The 18,774-nt window shown below is 39.0% G+C and overlaps 1 protein-coding gene across 1 annotated transcript in view; it reads right to left on the bottom strand.

The window, feature by feature from the left end:
• Positions 1 to 18,774, bottom strand: part of glis2b (GLIS family zinc finger 2b) — a 49,024-nt gene that overhangs the window by 10,974 nt on the left and 19,276 nt on the right. The window lies entirely within an intron of this gene.

The raw sequence follows: 18,774 nt of genomic DNA, 5'->3' as shown, positions 1-18,774 counted from the left end.
TCTCGTTCACGTAGTCTATTGACTCATGTTTCTCGTTCACTGAAATTCCTCCCTCCACCGCAGCGTGGCGCTATTTGCAGCGAGCGCATGCTCAGCTCTGTCGGCTGTTTCATTCTGTCAAAGAATGACAAAACCTCAAGCCAATAGCGTTCGAGTATGAGATGTGACGGAGCATATGATTTGTTGAATTCAGTGAACGAATACGCCCTTTACTGACCGAGGGGCTTTGAGTCTGACTCTGAACGAGAAATGTTGTTTGTGAACGAATTGGTAGGCTACATGTCGTTCGTTCGTGAATGAAATGAACCAGTTGTTGAAGGATACTGATAGCGAACAGCTCGGCTCGTGTAGGTGGCATATTTGCAGCAAAGAAAGAAATGTACACTTTACCCCTGTAATGAAAACAATGCACTTCTCTAAAAACTGTAAAACAAATAAAATATGTGACAGTGGCCTATGGTTTAAAAGATCTTGTGTGTCACGTCAGTAAATAGCATTCTGAGCTACTGAACGAACTTCACTGGCCGAGTTGCTGTTTTGAGTCTGAACGAGAGAGGGATCTCGTTCGTGAACGATGTGGTACTTCTCGTTCGTGAACAAAATGAACCAGCTCTGAACGAGAGAGAGAGATCTCGTTCGTGAACGAACTATACCTGGTCATTTAGCATGCGTGTCAGTCTCGTTCAGCAATCAGCAGAAAGCGGATGCAAAGCACAGTTATAGACAAACCTCATGTTTATAACCCCATGTTTACCATAATCCCAGATATATGAATGTCTAAATGTCTGACCAAACAATTAAATGTTAATCATGCAAGAAAACATGCTTTGGTCATCTGAACCAATAGACTTATTTTATTTAATGAGTAGATTATGCACATTTTAATAAAGCCAAATCAGTTTTTTTGTAAGTAAATACGTTCGTTGACTTAAGACATTACACATGAAACACTCTTTTTCGTCACGTGCGGTCATATTTATGTAATATTTAAAAAAAAATGTTACTGAACGAATCAATGAACGAATCTGAACGAATCATTTTGGTGAACGAACTGAAAATGAACGACTCTCTTAAAAGAATCAAAATTTCCACCACTAACAGCTCTGGAAAAAAATTAAGAGACCACTTAACATAGATTTATCAATGGTAAGTGGTCTATTTATTTTTTACAGAGCTCGATGTCTCTGACTGGCCATTATGTTCACATGTTCAGCATATATGTCTCTGATTGGACATTGTTTTCACACGCTTAACATATATGCCTGTGATTGGCCATTTGGTTGGTTTACGCGCTCAACAAAAAGTTGATTTATTTCACTAATTCCATTCAACAAGTGAAACTTGTATATATATTCATTCATTACACACAGACTGATATATTTCAAATGTTAATTGCTTTTGATGATTACAACTGACAACTAAGGAAAATCCCAAATTCATTATCTGAGAAAATTTGAATATTGTGAAAAGGTTCAATATTGAAGACACCTGGAGCCAGACTCTAATCAGCTAATTAAGAAACAGTATGATAGTGTACAGCTGCATTTATAAACACACACACACACACACAAGTGTGCTAAATTTCATCAGAGACATTCATTTGCAAGAAAGTTTTTCTCCCTCGTGCTCATTGTCTTTCTAAAAAACACAACCACACAGTCAGCCCCTCTGATAAAACCTTACCAATCTTCTCACACAATTACTTCCACCACCAGCTTCCCCTCATTCCCCCCCGCCTCAAACTGTCCTCACAAAGCACACTGGCAATTACACCCATTACTGCTTCCACATTCCTTGACTCCATGTGAAATACAACATTCACAAAGCTCCACCTTTAACCACAGTTTCGCATGTCTTTCTGTGTGACATATACAACATGCGTCCAGTCATGCTGAATGGCTCTTTGAGAGGGTTTAGCTTGTGCCAACATGAGGAAGGTCAGCCAGGTCAAGGCAGTGGGTGACCGAGTTCAACAACCCAGCCGAAAGGGCCAATAATCAGCAGATAACCACACACAGGGCTGCATTATCAACCAGATCAGCGTCTTCCGCCCCCCACACACATCATCTGACCCTGAACCGCGTCCTGAAATTATCTGTCCTCTAAAAAAAAATCAAAATGTCAGTTTTTGGTCCTTGACGGCACCCTAAAGAAACAGACAGTCAACGAGTTACTTAAAAAAAAAACATGTTGCGTCACGGCAGGAGTTAATGTGCAATCTCTAGTATTTCCAGCCGTCTGGAAGAGCTATAGCAGACTGGGGCGCGGTTTGAGATGTTGATATGTGTGGCATGTTAAGGGTTTAGTTAATGATTTTCACATAAATGTGTCTCAATACAGCAGACATTGTTATGTACTCTGAGCTTCCAGTCAGACTCTAAAAACAGCATTCACATATTTCTGAGTGAATCAGGACATTTAACAAGAAAAAAACATGTAGGGAAGGACTTGATTCAATCCATTAGGATTTGAAGTGTCCGTGTTTTTCAGGTGGTTGAACAGATTATGAAGATGAACACTAATTTATTATTAAGTAACATGTACTGATGAATTGTGAACAACAGAACCAGGAATGCTTAAGGTCTATTTATAAGGATGTGTATTGCTTACTTTTTTCTTTTATTTATTTATTTATTTATTTATTTATTTTTGTTGTTATTAATTTGATTAGTGAAATATATATAATTATTTATTTTACTCAATAATTTACACAAAATATTATAGAATTTTAATATTAGCCATGTGTTAGTTATCATCCATAACATCAAAACAACTATTCAGTAGATGTTGGTGTCATCTCTTGTGTTCTTTATAAAACCATTGATGTTCTTGTGTTTTAATCACCAAAAAAATCATACAGCAACACTATACAGGGAGTGTGCTGCAAAGAACATTAATTTAAAGAGTGTGCTGATGACTATAGTAATATTGGCCACAGTCCCGGTCTGAGCAACACCTGCGAACACCTGCCTGTAATTTTCCAGTGAACTCAAAGACCTTGATTAGCTGCTTCAGGAGTGTTTGATTAAAGTTGGGCCTAATCTCCGTCAGAAGGTAAGACCTCCATGGAAGTTCATACCCCATAAGTTTAAAAATCAATAATAATAGTATTTACAGTTTGACGTTTGTTCAAGTGATTTTGGTCAGTACGAATGAACATGTATGAACATTTTGGCATGCTGTGTAACATTTCTCGCTTTCACTTCTATTTTTTTTTCCGCTTTCACTTCTAGATAAACAATGGATGCTTTCTGTGCAAACCTGCGCAAAAAAAAAAAAAAAAAAAAAAAATATCAAAACACTTGATTGTTACGTCTGACCAAGGAGCTGGGTAAAAAAAAAACTAAAAAAACAAATACTGGGTTATTATGTCTGATCCAGGAGCTGGGTAACACAAAAAATACCCAAATGCTGTGTTATTACATTTGACCCAGGAGCAGGGTAACATAAAATATACCCAAAACACTGGTTTGTTACGTCTGACCCAGGAGCAGGGTAACAAAAACTACCCAAATACTGGGTTAATACATCTGACTCAGGAGCTGGATAACACAAAAAATACCCAAATACTGGGTTGTGACGTCTGACTCAGGAGCTGGGTAACACAAAAAATACCCAAATACTGGGTTGTGACGTCTGACCCAGGAGCTGGGTAACACAAAAAATACCCAAATACTGGGTTGTGACGTCTGACCCAGGAGCTGGGTAACACAAAAAATACCCAAATACTGGGTTGTGACGTCTGACCCAGGAGCTGGGTAACACAAAAAATACCCAAATGGGTTGTGACATCTGACCCAGGAGCTGGGTAACACAAAAAATACCCAAATACTGGGTTGTGACGTCTGACCCAGGAGCTGGGTAACACAAAAAATACCCAAATGGGTTGTGACGTCTGACCCAGGAGCTGGGTAACACAAAAAATACCCAAATACTGGGTTGTGACGTCTGACCCAGGAGCTGGGTAACACAAAAAAAATTCCCCCAAAGGCTCAACCCAGGATTTGGGTAGAAAAAAAGAATCCAAGATTTTTAGTGTACCAAGTACCAACTATAGCTTCCACCATGATTCCTTAGCTCCCATATGTTTTGGTCATAAGTTTCCATAACAAAAGAGCTCCTCACACTGAAAACGGCTCCATGTGTAAACCATTACTAGTCCATGCCTAAGGCCAGCTGCAATAAATCATCTCTTCCTTATTTAAATTAGCCCCCCAAACCGTCCACACCGACCCCCCTCACATTTCCCAGATTTCACAGCAATGGTACAATCCAACCTTTAAGGGGAAGATTCTGGATGAGGAGGGGAAGATGTTTCATTTTTTTTTTCCAGTTTTTGACAGGTGACAGATTTATAGTGCATGCCTGTCAGATTCATAAACACCTACCAACATAAGTTCTTCATGTCTATCAGCCTCGGGTTAAAGATCATCCAGTTTGTTACCCAAATGCAATCCTTTGTATGAATAAGACTTGACATAGATGATAATCTGGGGTGCATTTAGTGAATTGTCTTATTTAAATGGGCAAAACAAATAGTTTAAGTGAAGACTATCATTAAGAGCATCATGTTGCCTTTGTTTCTCAATTTGACTGGAGAATGTAAATATTAGCCTTAGACGCTATACGAGGGCTACGCTATATCTTTCAAGCTTCATACATTACAGGTTCTGTTATGTCTACATCATATATAAACACTGCATTTGTTCATTCACCTCAGAAAACCTCCAAACTAACTCAACAGTCCCAGGGAAACGGCCGGGTTCCTTTGGCAGAGGAGGTTCTAGGGTGGAACGGAGCCAAGCGGTAGCGCTTGAATGTGAAGTTTTGGGAGAAGGTGTTGCTCTGCCCCATGCAGACTTCCCCACCCCACCGTGGGCTTGGCAGGGCTTTAAAAGGCAGCATTGTCTGTGTCCTACCACCCCCTCGTTCCTCTCCCCTGTAGAGTAAACAGTGAAGGAGAGCTTTTGGAGCGGGAAGCTGGGCTCCACATGGTGCAGCGCTGAATGAAATGTTTGTGCCTCCGCTGTGACCCCGGTGGCCAGAGGCCTCGGCGACCGGACCCTTTTGCCCCCCTTACGGAAGTCACCAAATCTGCCATTTCCTGGGTAGGGGTGATGTGGGCAAAGAATGGGGTCAGGATAAGGCAGGGTCAACGAGAGTATGGGTTTCACCGGCCCTGTGAGGTCAAACCTCTGAGCTGATCCTAATTAACCCAAGATTTCAGCTCGCAACAGGTCACAACACACTCAGCATGATCTATTTCTGCTTTCGGGTCATGTCGAATGCTTATTTTTGTGAGTTAAGCACACTACAACTAAATTGCCAGTGGGACGTTTTGTCTAAAACTCAGAAGCTCTAATTGTGAATATAGAGTTTTTGTTTTGGTATGTTTCTTTTTGCTAAAAGGCACAATATGTACGATTTTTGGAGTAATATGTCCAAAAACCGCAAGAACAATGTTATATGTTTTGTTGACTTGTGTACTTACATTATCCCAAATGTTTCCAAGAATAAAAGTATTTTATTGTTATTGTAAATCCAGAGAAATAAGCAGTTTTAAATCAGGAGACGGGCCGTGTCTGTGCATCGCCTATCAATGACATAATACCTGTGTTACCCTCAATTTCCAGTTTAAATCTTGTTTGCTTGATTTACCGCGAGTACCATGTTTCGCCATGCCTAATATGACAAGTGTCTCATAGTAGCCGGAGAGCGAACACACAGAGTAGCTTTATAACATAACTTTTAACACACTCAAATGTATCTAATATGATAAAACAGCGCTGAGCTACCCCTCATACGCATGAGAGGAAGAAGTGGATGCGGCGTCTGAGGCATAATAAAAGCTCTGCGAAGTCAAGGCACCATCAAGCTACGCCTTTGTTTTGAATAAGCAAACTTTAGTGGCGAAAAGTAACATATTGTGGCTTTAACTACTACAAAAAAATTGACTGTAATAAAGTTGAAAAAAAAATGGAAATATTAAATGGAAACCACACTTAAATAAAAAAAAAAAAAAAAAAAAAAATATATATATATATATATATATTATATATATATATATATTATATATATATATATATATAGTGGAACGTGGGGGAGAGGACGCTGGCGTTGTCTGTCTGGCGTTGTCTGTTCGCCGCTTCTCCACCCACAACAAATCATGTTAATGTACTATTAGATTTACATTTTATTTTATTTCCTTATGTTTGTGACTAGTCTAACAGTCAGAGCTACAATTGGGACTGTTGCTGATTGCTGGCAGCCACTGAGAGGTCGTTGTTCGTCGTTTCGCCGTTTTCAACCGCTTCTCTAATGTTTACATTTGAATTGCTGCGGTTGGTTCTGGTTTGGAGGACATTTGATGTTTCTCGCCGCGGGTGCTCACTGGCGGTCTCCCTTGGGCTTAAGCTGCATGGTGGCTAAAGTTTGCACCGGGCTAGCGTCATCCGGGCTCTCGTCGTCGGCGTCCGGCATGATGTTGGGATGTTCTGCTTCTCGGCTGCGCCGCTGTTCCGTCCTGCATTGCGACCGTGGAGCGGCTTGGACATCCGCGCCGGCCCCGTTGTGTCCACAGAAGTGCCCGGAGGAATGTTCTGCCTCCTGCATGGTGCTGCAGCGATCCCCATCGTTTGAATCATCATGAAGAAGTCCCATCATCTGGTCTTCAGCTGTCATGCCTCGGCGATGTCATCGGGACACTGCCGCTGGGAGAAATCTGAAACATGGAGTGGACCACAGTGTGCTGCGGAGCTAACAGAGACTTCCACCATCAGCTGTTTTCTGTTCACCATCAGCTCTGTTTCTGTTCACCATCAGCTCTGTTTCTGTTCACCATCAGCTCTGTTTCTGTTCACCATCAGCTCTGTTTCTGTTCACCATCAGCTCTGTTTCTGTTCACCATCAGCTCTGTTTCTGTTCTGTTTTCTGTGTTGGTTGATTGTTTGTAGCATTCTATATTTTTACTTGTTATTCATTTTTTGTTGTTATCCCCCCCCCCCCCTTTGTTGCACTTTGAGATTCTTCGGAATGAAAAGTGCATTATAAATAAAATCTATTATTATTATTATTATTATAAAATATATATAAATGTTGGCTTGGCAACTAGTTTAAGTACAAAAATTACTTTAAAAATTCTATAAATTAATTATAAATTGAAATTTTAACAATCAAAAACTAATTAAAAAATGACAAATATTAGAGAAAATTAGAAATGCTATTTGAAGTGCTAAAATTGCTTAAAAAGCTAAATAGAAATAAAAAATAATAATAATTAAGAAAAGTCTTTCCCCGCCAGATTTTGATCATTTTCACAAAAATGTCGTGGCCTCGAGATTCCGAATATCTGAACATGCAGCATTTCAAAAGAAATAACAGAGCCTCTGCCACAAACAAACAGAACAAAGTAAATAAAATGTAAAAATAAAAGTAAAATAGAGTAACGGTGTATAAATAACACAAAAATATTACTGGTTTAGCTTGTAATGCATTTTTATGAGGTGATAAGCGTACGTTACCAAGCTACATTTCCCATCATGCTCTTCAGCAACACAAATTGAATAATAAAGCACCAATCCTTTGCTCTTCGTTTCGTTGAATTAGTGCTACAAAGCTCTCTGTCTTCGAAAAGGGTTAAACACATTCATTTTGTTCCAACCAAAATGCGCATCACGTTGTAATTGCAATTTCGAACTCATTTCGAACTCCTTTCCCAGGAGGACTTGAGCCTGGCTGATAGCTGTACTCATTGGTGAATGGTGGCTGGTGTGAGATTGTGTGTTTTAAGAGCCAGCTGTTGGGTGTGAGTGTGAAACGCATGTGTTTTTGAGTGCGATTTCCTTTGTACTGAACTGTGGGTGTAATTCTATATTCCCAGCGCTCTGGCCCTGGGAGGTCGTCCGCAGGAGAGCTTTTTCACCGCTGCAGACACACACAAACCAGATTGGGCTCGAATGAGGTTTACAAATACAAGTAAAAACATGTTTGAGCTACATCACTGTCACAGCAGTACTTGCAGGAAAACGGTCTTGCAGGTGTCCAAGGACCCCGCTTCACCCTCCCTCAAGTATATAGTACATAAAGAGGGCTTTGCTTTTTATGTATTTGTTATATTAAAGCATCTCCAATGCTCTTAGAACCTATTACACCTTATTTCAGTATCATTAAAAAACTTAATATGACTTACGTAGTATTATAAACATTTTAAAAAGCATTTAAAGAAAGAAACCGCTCTGAAATTCCCAGCAACTGAATCATGCGTGTTATTTGGTCAAAAAGTGTCTGGATGTGATCTGTATTCATAAGGCTACCCACACACTAATTCCATGTCTGCATTGGCATTAGTACCGCTGCATTTTGGCTGGATTTAATGAGCATGTGGCCAGCTGGTTGAAATGTTGGTTGTTAATGCAGGCGGTCAGCTGCTCGTGTTTTTTAGTCATCTGTATGTGTCCGCAATCATGAGTTTTCATGAGAGACCACCTGCAGGTGATGAAACCTGCTGAAATTCAACACCACTGCTAAAAAAACACTCTTCATTAGCAAAAAAAAGAAGTTTTTCCCCCCACAAAGATGTTGCGCACCTGAAGGGCTGTGTCTAGACCTGCAATGGTCTGGCTTGGGGGTTTAATGTGACCGCTAACAGGGCTTAAACAAACCCCTGTAGATGCAGCAAAAATATTTCTGTGTTGATGGATCAATCCACATCTGTGAGGCATTTTTAAAGTTGCCTTTTTCTTTGCAGAGTTTTAGGTTATGATACATATTATGAATTGTTTAATGATAAATGTCTATAGGTTACTCGGTACGTTTACACAACAGCAATATACTAAAATTGTTGCGTTTTCTTGCGTAAAGACGACAAAGTTTTCAAAATGATTCCTGTTCACAGCGATCACCAAAAACGACTAAAAGTGCTGTATTATTCGCATCAGAAACACTATGCGCCTATAGATTGAGCTTGTAATACGCATACGCATGACGTCACCATCAGACGATAACTTCATGACTACTTCGAAACCCGTTTTTAAAGGTTTGCGCTTTCAGGCCCCCAAAATGCCATTGCCGTGTCAATTAATGGCCAAAATGCATAAATGGGAAACTTTTGTTGATTTTCTTTTCTATTGTGCCATTGACTTTACGATGAGGATTAGAATAAATAATTATCATTTATACACCTGTTCCAAGCCTGCATAGTTCGATTTTTCATTCATTTTGGGCTGAAGAAAAAAAAAGACCTTTTTTTGTGCAAAGGTACGTCTCCACACCAGGTTGGACACCAATGACATTGGCTCTCGTAACTGAAAGCAATGCACCACTTTAAATGTGTTTAGATTTAAGAGACGCTGTAAAAGATTATTATCGTTTTGTCATTTTTAAAACTGGTCACTATTAGCCTGATGTGGTCATACTCAATTCTAGTCAGAATATGAGTCTGAAACTGCTCCATTGGGCTGTGATTATGAGGCGTGTTTCAACCGAACCAGGAAAGACCTCAATTGGATAGAGCTACAACCAATCAGAGCAACGAAGGGACGCATTGTCAAATGTCAACAGAGTTTAACTGCACGGTGTTGCCAAGTCCACGTTTTTTCCCACGGGTTGTTTTCTATGTCCGCGGGTTGAAGCGACTATTATGTGATATATAAACCCATGAGTGTGAATTTTAGCAGGCGACCATGCCAAAATAACACACATTTTACCCCCCAAACACCATTTTTTCCCGGAGAACCCCCCGAGAAGCTATTGTTTAGGGCTAGTAGTTGGCGGGTTTTGTTTTAAAAACTTGGCAACCCTGTCTACACGTGCGCTGGAATAAACGATCTTTACCGGTGTTGTAAAAAAATAAAAAGAATTTAATGATACACAGAGTACTTACCCAACATGATCATCATTTCAGAGAGAAATTGGGAACGTGAATGCAGATACAAACAAGCTCTCCGTTTAGGATTTGAACAAATATAATCCAAGCCCCTTTGATGACGTGATGATTACGTTACTGTTGATCATCTGTCCGTCATCGTCTAAAGCCCGCCCTGATGATCTCATTGGTCTGAACAGTTTCTGTCCGGAGATAATTACTCCTCTATGGAGCGAGGCCTGACCGAACCGCCTGACCTAAACATTTTGTGGGCGGGGCTAAGTTTGGCTGGCATCCAGGCTAGGTCACTATACTCTTTTGTTTATGAAAAAGACCTGTATCAACATTCAGATTTTCTTTTTTTGCATTTCTTTTACAAATTAAACAAGTCATACTGCTTGCACAGGCACGAGGGTGAGTAAAAATACATTTTCTTGATTTACCGTGAGTGAGTGCCAAGTTGTACCATGCCTAATATTGATTAGGAAACACAATATTTTTTTTCAGTTTCAGTTGCTGAACTTTTGGCGCATCGCTAGTATACTATACTCTATCAATATCTTTTTTCATCTGCAAAGATCCAAATACCAGCTGAAGAGCCCTACACTCTTAGAAATAATGGTTCCAAAAGTGGGGTTTCTCAGCAATGCTACAGAAGAATAATTTTTATTTCTCCAAATAACCTTTCAACGATCATTTCTTAAAATAACTATTTTTGTCTTTATGTGAATAACAAAGTAATAATCTAAAGAAATGTATTTCACTATAAAGAACCTTTTGTTCAATGGAAGGGTTCTATGGATGTTAAAGATTCTTTATGGAGCCATTGATGCCAATAGCTAAACCTACAGTGTTCTCTACCCCTAAAAATAAAGGATCCATTTACATTAGAACAGTTGAACATTTCAATTCCATAAAAATATCATGGGGAAAAGTTACTAAAAGATCTTTAAGTACTTTAGAAAACCATCTGTACTTTAAACAAACCAGAAACCAACACACTAATCTGAAGAACCTATAATGAAACAAAAAGAGCCATTCAACAACTTTATACAGCCAAATAGGTGCTGAGGTGAACCCTTAAGGAACCTTTACTTTTAAGAGGCTTTATCGCTTTAACCATATTTGTCTCTCTCTCCATTCCTGACCTTCCCTGAAGCAGACTGACCCCACCTCTCCTGACGCACATACACCCAAACCATAGTATGTGTCCACCCCTCCTCCCCTGGCACACACACATATAACACAGAGTCCCGAAGCTGAGAGATTTTTTTCCTGCTGCCCCTCCACCTTCAGCCAGCCGCCTTCTCAGACAGGAAACCTCAGTTTCCACTCCGCCTCCGCAGGGCCTCTCTCTCTCTCTCTCTCTCTCTCTCTCTCTCTCTCTCTCTCTCTCTCTCTCTCTCTCTCTCTCTCTCTCTCTTTCTCCCCATCTCCCTGCTTGGATTTTCTTCTCCCACCCCTGCTGCTTTCCCATCATCTCTCTCCCTCCCTGAAAGTGTTCTTCTCTTTACAGTTCACAGGGTGCACAAACGGATGGCCCCTTTCTCTCCCCACCTCTTTATTTTTACAAAACACGGCAATCGATCTGTTTTCCTCAAAGGAGCTGCCGCCAGTGGAGCTTGAGATGTTTTGTGCCCCGTTTCAAGTGTCTTCCTGTAAAAAAAATGCTTTGAGAAACATACGCGACGTTATGTAATAACCCAAAACGGAGAGGGAGGGAGAAACCGAGAATGGATGAAGGGAGGAAAAATGGTAAGGAGAGAGCCACATAAATCGTGGAAAGATCTGAGGCGAGCGTCAGCGGGGGCTACACGCGGAAGACTGCCAGGCAGCGAAAGTGGGCCAATTTCTAAAAAAGTGTGAGAGAAAGGGAAAAAAGGAGGAGTGAAAAAGATTCAAAACACAGCGCAATGCTCTGTTCTTAAACTTATGAGCTGCTCTCTATTAACTACATAGGCAGCTGCCTTCTAAGGAAACATGACTTCAATGTCAAAATCACTATACTTCTGGCAACTCTTTCAGTCTTTGAAAACATTTTCTCTGAAATTTTGAGTTAGAATAGTTTGAAAGAGCGCAATGTGAGTTTACCTGTTCAACTGATGACGTTTAATGTTCCAGACAAACTCAGTTAGCCACTTTTTCTACTTAATTTTTCAAGACAAGTAAAACTTTTCAAAAGTCACTAGCGGTGTATTTGATGTACTTTATGTCATAGAATCAAACCAAAAAATATCCTGAGCTTAACCACAGACCTTATTTCAGGCATTTAGCCAAAAACTAATTCACAGACTTCAGGACAATGGAACCAGAAATGTTAAAATGCCTACAAAAATACAGCATCCCTATAATGTTAGCATGTTGCTAAGCTAACCATGCAGTAGCCTACTCTAAAATAAATAAAACAAGACCAGCTAGTCTGATGTTCAGCTGTTTTAACTGGTCTCCCAGCCTGACCAGCTGACAAGTTACCAGTTTGAGAAGATGAAACTAGCCTGGTGGCTATACCACTTTAGCCAATTAATGCTGCTTTCTTTTAGTGGCTACACAAATATTGGCTGTAGTATTTTAATAAGAAATGCTATTTCCCATCCAAAACTACAGTAGTGCTGCATTAGGTGTTGTGCAGGATAGAAAGAAAGCAACATGATGGAACTGAATGTGGTGATCCTGAGATGGTACGAGACACTGAAAGGCAGCGACACAACTTTCAACAGCAGCTACACAGCCACACAAAATAGCACTCTTAGCATAAAGCACACACAATATTTAAAGCTACACTGTGTGATATTTTCCCCCATCTAGCGGTGAAAAGGTATATGACCTTCCAGCGAATCATAGTTTCTGTTTCATTTCTGTTTCAAATTTCATTTTAACTCCTACGGTGGCTGATTTAGTCCAAGATTAACATGGCAATCCCCTTCTTCACATTTGACACTGTGCCATTGAGTGTTAAAACGTGAAAGGCGAAGCTTGAATTTACGGGTATGTCCCTCTTTGGCTAATGTACTTTCAAGATGGAGGAGCAACATGGCGACCGCCATCCGAACCCTCACCCGTATGTATTTTCAATGGCATATTATAAACTTACGAGAATACTTGAAAGAAGTAAATATACATTAATGAGCATATATATTTTTGAAAGAAGTGTTTTTAGTTAAGAATAAACGAAAAAGGTTACACAGTGTAGCTTTAATAGTGAGTTTATTACCATATTCGTAACACAATATCCTATCGTGCATAATCAACATTAGGCATAACATTATGACCTAATATTGTGTTGGTCCCCCTTTTGCTGCCAAAACAGCCCTGACCCTTCGAGGCATGGACTCCTGAAGGTGTGCTGTGGCCGTCTGTTTGATCGGACCACACGGGCCAACCTTCGCTGCCCACGTCCATCAATGAGCCTTGGCCGCCCATGACCCTGTCACCGGTTCACCACTGTTCCTTCCTTGACTAAACTTTTGATAGATACTGACGACTGCAGACCGGTCACAATTTGGCTCTTTTCAAATTCACTCAAATCGTTACTATTGCACCTTTTTTTCATGCTACTAACACATCAACATTGAAGACAAAATGTTCACTTGCAGCCTAATATATCCCACCCACTAAGAGATGGCGTGATCGGTATATATATATATATATAGCAGTGCATTGCCAAAGATACAAGCAATGTTGCCTTCAAAAGTCAAAATCTTGCAAAATCTCAGCATCTTATAAGACAGCGTAATTTTTTTGCTTATAATTTGAAACAGCCTTCCCATTGGGAACATTCATACGATGCCTCACTAGGTTTTAGAACGGAGCCTTAAGAGAGCGGGAGGGAAGCAGGCGAGGTGAAGGACTGCAACAGGAAGCTTCTTGCCAGCCTTTTGATGGCTCACGGCCAGAAATCTCAGACACTAAGGAATTCCTCACAGAGGGTTGGAAGGAGGGAGGGAAAAACAGAGAGAAATGCGTGTAGGAAGGGAGCACAACCTGGGAAAGACCCAAAAGGACCAAAAAAAGAAGCAATTAAACACTGCTTATGCCAACCAAATGATGTCCTAAATACACAGTAATGTTGTTAGGGTGTTGACAGACATTGAAAAATGTGAAGATTTATAAAGCTAAATGATTTAACATAACTTGATTAGAACTAAAGTGATCTGGCAAATTATTCTCTCAGCTTCTGTGTCTGTTTAAACATCAATAGGCTAAAAATTAAAAATAAAACATATACATTAATGCAAGAAATGTTCACAAGAAGATTTAAAACATTCATTTATAAAAAAGAAAGTGACTATTCATTGAATGACGACTTTCAAATCATCATGAAATGCTGTTTGTAATCCGTTTTACTTCAAAAAAACGTCCATATTTCCCAGTCAACAGGATATGTAAATGAGACTAAATGTAGGGCCGAGCTTTGTTTTATCCTTCAGGAATTGGTTGGATTGTAAAAAGTGCGTGTGGCATACAGACAGGCGTTTAAGTTAAGTATTCATATGGGAGCGGTTAAAAAAGAAAGGAATTTGTGACGTTATCTAGGTTTTAGAGGCAGAGCAAGTTATTATATTTTGAACAAATTACGAATAGTATATCATTTTGAAAAATGCCGTTTTGATGGTGTTGTTGTTGTTTGTGTTTTATGAACTGGCATTGCTTTGAAAAAGATCTTTGTAAAAATTCTAAATTCTCCTTTTTGCATTCCATAGAAGAATAGTGTGGAATGAAGTGAAGTGTTCAAGAAAGTAAATATGATCGGTTTTGATTTGATGTTGTTATCTGGTTTGTTCGCTTGTTTTTCCCTGCAGCAGACTGAACGTCACTGGTGGACCTGAGACGCGTGAGGAGCAGAAGTGGAATAAGATAGATGCTGATGGTTCTACACTCTGTATTTATCATTCCTGCAGTAAACAGAGGCGAGGGTGGGATTATAAAACACAAGCTGACCTGACTTGACTCGGGGGTCTGAGCTCAGGGGTGGAGAAAGGGTCACGCTCTGGGTTTTTGTGTCTGTCACAAGATACAACAGCTCTGCTACATAATGTTTTGTATTACTGCCTGTCCTATCATCCCCCCGTTTAAAAGTCATACTTTATCCCCATGGCTCATGTTTCAAACCAGCTTTAAACATCATATAGTTCTTGACTCAATAACTCCAGTTGCATTTTAAATCATTTTGATAGTATATTAAAATATTCAGTACAAGATAAATACAGGCAAGGTTTAATGTTTTGTCCAGATTTTAATCAGTATTTGGATTTAGGCCATATGGTTGTGGTACGTCTGATATGTTTTAGGGCGTTGTTCCATGTAAAGGAAACAAGAGGTATTGTGGGACGACGTGGGGTTTAGATCTTAGGCTTTGGCAAAAGAAGCATAAGAGCCTTCCAAGCAGCACAGAACTTTTATATTAGACTCTCATAGCTGGGTACTGATGTTTAAAGTCACCATGAAATCAAAAGTTTGTTTAATGGAATATTGTAGTATTTATTATAAATACTATATCCGTGCACATCATTATCTTTGCCCACAATATTGAATCAAAATAACATCTCTGAGGATGTGTTTACTGGTGTGAGGACGGGGCAACCTGTCACTCATATGAAATAGCACCACACAGCCATCCAATGTCACCAATAGCACACCACAGCCATCCAATCAAATCCACATGGACAAAATCAAGCCCCGCCCTACATTTGTTCTTGTTTGTGAAACCACTTTACTGATACGTCAAAATAGATAAGAAGAGACTATCACAACAGTATCCGCATATGTGCGTTTGTATTGGACTATTCGACTATTAAATATGTACTTTTATGTGTAATTTTGCATTATTGAAGTAATGGACATTTTGAAAAATCATTGTATAAGGTTAACACAAAATACATGTTTTATAATCCATGTAAAGTCTTAATATCCATCATAATTATTTTGATATTTTTACTGACCAAAACAGGCCAAAAGATTACTTAAAACCCATGTACTGCAATGCATTATAAAAAATAATAATTGCAATTCCTTACTGCAAAGTCCCTGGCAAGGCAAGTCATTTCACTGGGCAGCTATTTGTACGTAATAGCAATACAAAAAAGTATACTTTTGAATTGAATTAAATTGCAAACAATTTTATTAACATAGCACTATGTCATATGTTATAACCAACATAAAATGGCACTTATTCCTCAATTATGAAAGCTCACACAATCAATGCACCTTGTGACATTAGTCACACAATCAATGCACCATGGTGAGATAGATGAGATTTTATCACAGGCAAGCTGTGCAAATGCAACATTTCTGTAGCTCACAACACCACTGCCTTATTAGCTAAGATGCAATACACAACATAAACCTGATAATAGCACAGTTTGAACTGAAATCACAGAGCCGAGTAGAAGCCAAGGTTAATACTGAACAAACAGCCTAGGATCAGAAAAACAAACAAAAGGAAGATGAGTGATTAAGCATATACAGATGAATCACTATTTGGCAACCGATAGCAGCATCAATGCTGAATATGTCGATAAACATCCACAAACTACAGCATTCTTTGTAATTTTGGTGTAAAGCCATCCATCTTAAACCATATATATATATATATATATATATATATATATATATATATATATATATATATATATATATATATATATATATATATATATATATATATATATATATATATATATATATATATATACACTCTAAAAAATGCTGGGTTAAAACAACCCAAGTTGGGTTGAAAATGCACTAACCCAACAATTGAGTTGTTTTAACCCAGTGGTTGGGTTAAATGTTGCTTAAGACAACCCATTTGCTGGGTAAGAACAACTCAACCATTGGGTTAAAACAACCCAATTGTTGGGTCGGTGCATTTTCAACCCAACTTGGGTTGTTTTTAACCCAGCATTTTTTAGAGTGTATATATATATATATATATATATATGTATATATATATATATATATATATATATATATATATATATATATATATATATATATATATATATATATATATATATATATATATATATATATACACAGTTTGAAAATATGACCAAATTAAGAATGTCATCTGAACAAGTAGCTAACATCTACTTTTGTTCTGACCAACTAAGGGGAAAACAACCACTGCAATAAATCATGATGATTAATCTAACAATCGCTTAATATCACGTCAAACCGTGCAAATTATAATTTGTTTTCTAATAGTTCATGTTAACATCAGCATTGCTTGACTACATTTAATGTGTATTAGAGCCACCTGTAGTTGTTTCCATTTCTGTGCAGTCTAATTTCTAATCGTCATATAACGTTACCAACTAATGAGTAGAGGTGAACTGCTCCCTATTATAGCTAGCACAAACATATTTGATATTTACCATAATGCACATACGAGAGAGGCACAACAAAGAAAACTCTGTAACCGTATGAATTACACGAACGTGTGCTACTGTTACATAGCCTAATTCAGCCATTGAAATGTCTGACCTGTCCAGCAGAAGAAAAAAACCTGAAAAAACCTTCAAAACACGGAGTTCACGCCACATTTAAAAGCACTTTTTATCTTTGTTTTTGCATGGGCCGGTTGAAGTGTTTTTTTTTTTGTAGCCCCTCCGAAGTCCGAAGACTTATGCGTTTTACAATGGGCCGATCTCCAGTTGTCAATGGTGATTGTGATTTGAACCTTTCTGGATCCGCCATCAAATTGATAAGTTAAATTATATCAAGTGCTGTGAGAAAAGGATCTAAAGCTCCACCTCCACATCCTCGCACACAATATTAGCCAACTAGCCGGGACACCTTCTTTATGTGTACAGATGTGAAGCAATGACGCAAAGATATGCTTGAATTTCCCGCGGAAATCCACCAGTACCACTGGAATTAAAAAACATTATCACAAGCTTACCGTTGTAAATCGAGCTAAGGTAAGCAGATAGTTTTGAACACTGGCTGGTTATGTACTTTCTCAAAAATGTATGTGGGATAATTTTTAGCACAAAAAGTTACAGACTGCAGCTTTAAAATTGTATTGGGTCAGGTGTATTTTTTTCTTTTTTTTCTTCGTTATGTTCATTCGTTTTTAATTTTTGTTTCGGTGTTTGATCTCTTCAGCTTAAACTTATTTCAGTTAGGTGCAAAGGCAACCTTTTTTTTTTTTTCAACTTTTCGGGTTTTCGCCTGTGAGAAAAGTCTCTACTTTCCTTTTTTGCTTATGTAATAAACCAAAAACATATATCAGAGTAATGGGGTTGCTTTACGTCAGAGCTTCACGCTTCACGACTACAATCTCTCAGGCAATTTGTCTAAATCGGCACTGGTCGGCCCTTGACTTGTTTTTTCCCCAACTCTGCATCATTTCGGTGTCTTTTTCTCTCTCTCTCTCCTCTTTTCCCCTTTCGCTCCCCTCCCTCAATCCGTTTTGATTCCTGCCGCCTCCAGCCACAAGCAGTGATGCAATCCGCAGACTCCTGCGTGCAATAACATGGCCTGGAGAGTGCTAGCAGGGCAGGGCGGTCTGGATTTCTCCAACAGTCTGAAACGAATAAAAAGTGCATTGGAAGAGAGCACCAAAGAGTAGGAAAAAGAAAAGCAGGGTTCTGGGCTGGTGAGAGCCAGACAGAAAAGAGACCGCTCATATTAAGAGCTCATTGTTTGCTTGTGGTTGGTATTTCTTTGCTAATTTGTGCTTTTAGGATAGAAGTGGACGGTTTTCAGCATTAAGCATGAGGGTGGCGTGTTGTTGGCTTTTCTTCAAAGGTTGAAGAGCTTGAGTTAATCTTAAAGCATCTCCTAAATAGACAGGAATGTAATCTCAGAGGAGTGGGAAGCACAACAAGGTAAACGAGACCAGATATATCCCTGACAACAATCTTCTCTAGAAACTGTATATCCTAGTCTGCAGTGAGCTTTAATTTAAA

Source organism: Pseudorasbora parva, chromosome 2 (genome assembly GCF_024679245.1).
Source record: "Pseudorasbora parva isolate DD20220531a chromosome 2, ASM2467924v1, whole genome shotgun sequence".
NCBI classification, from domain to species: Eukaryota; Metazoa; Chordata; class Actinopteri; order Cypriniformes; family Gobionidae; genus Pseudorasbora; species Pseudorasbora parva.
This window is presented reverse-complemented; position numbering and strand designations above follow the sequence as displayed.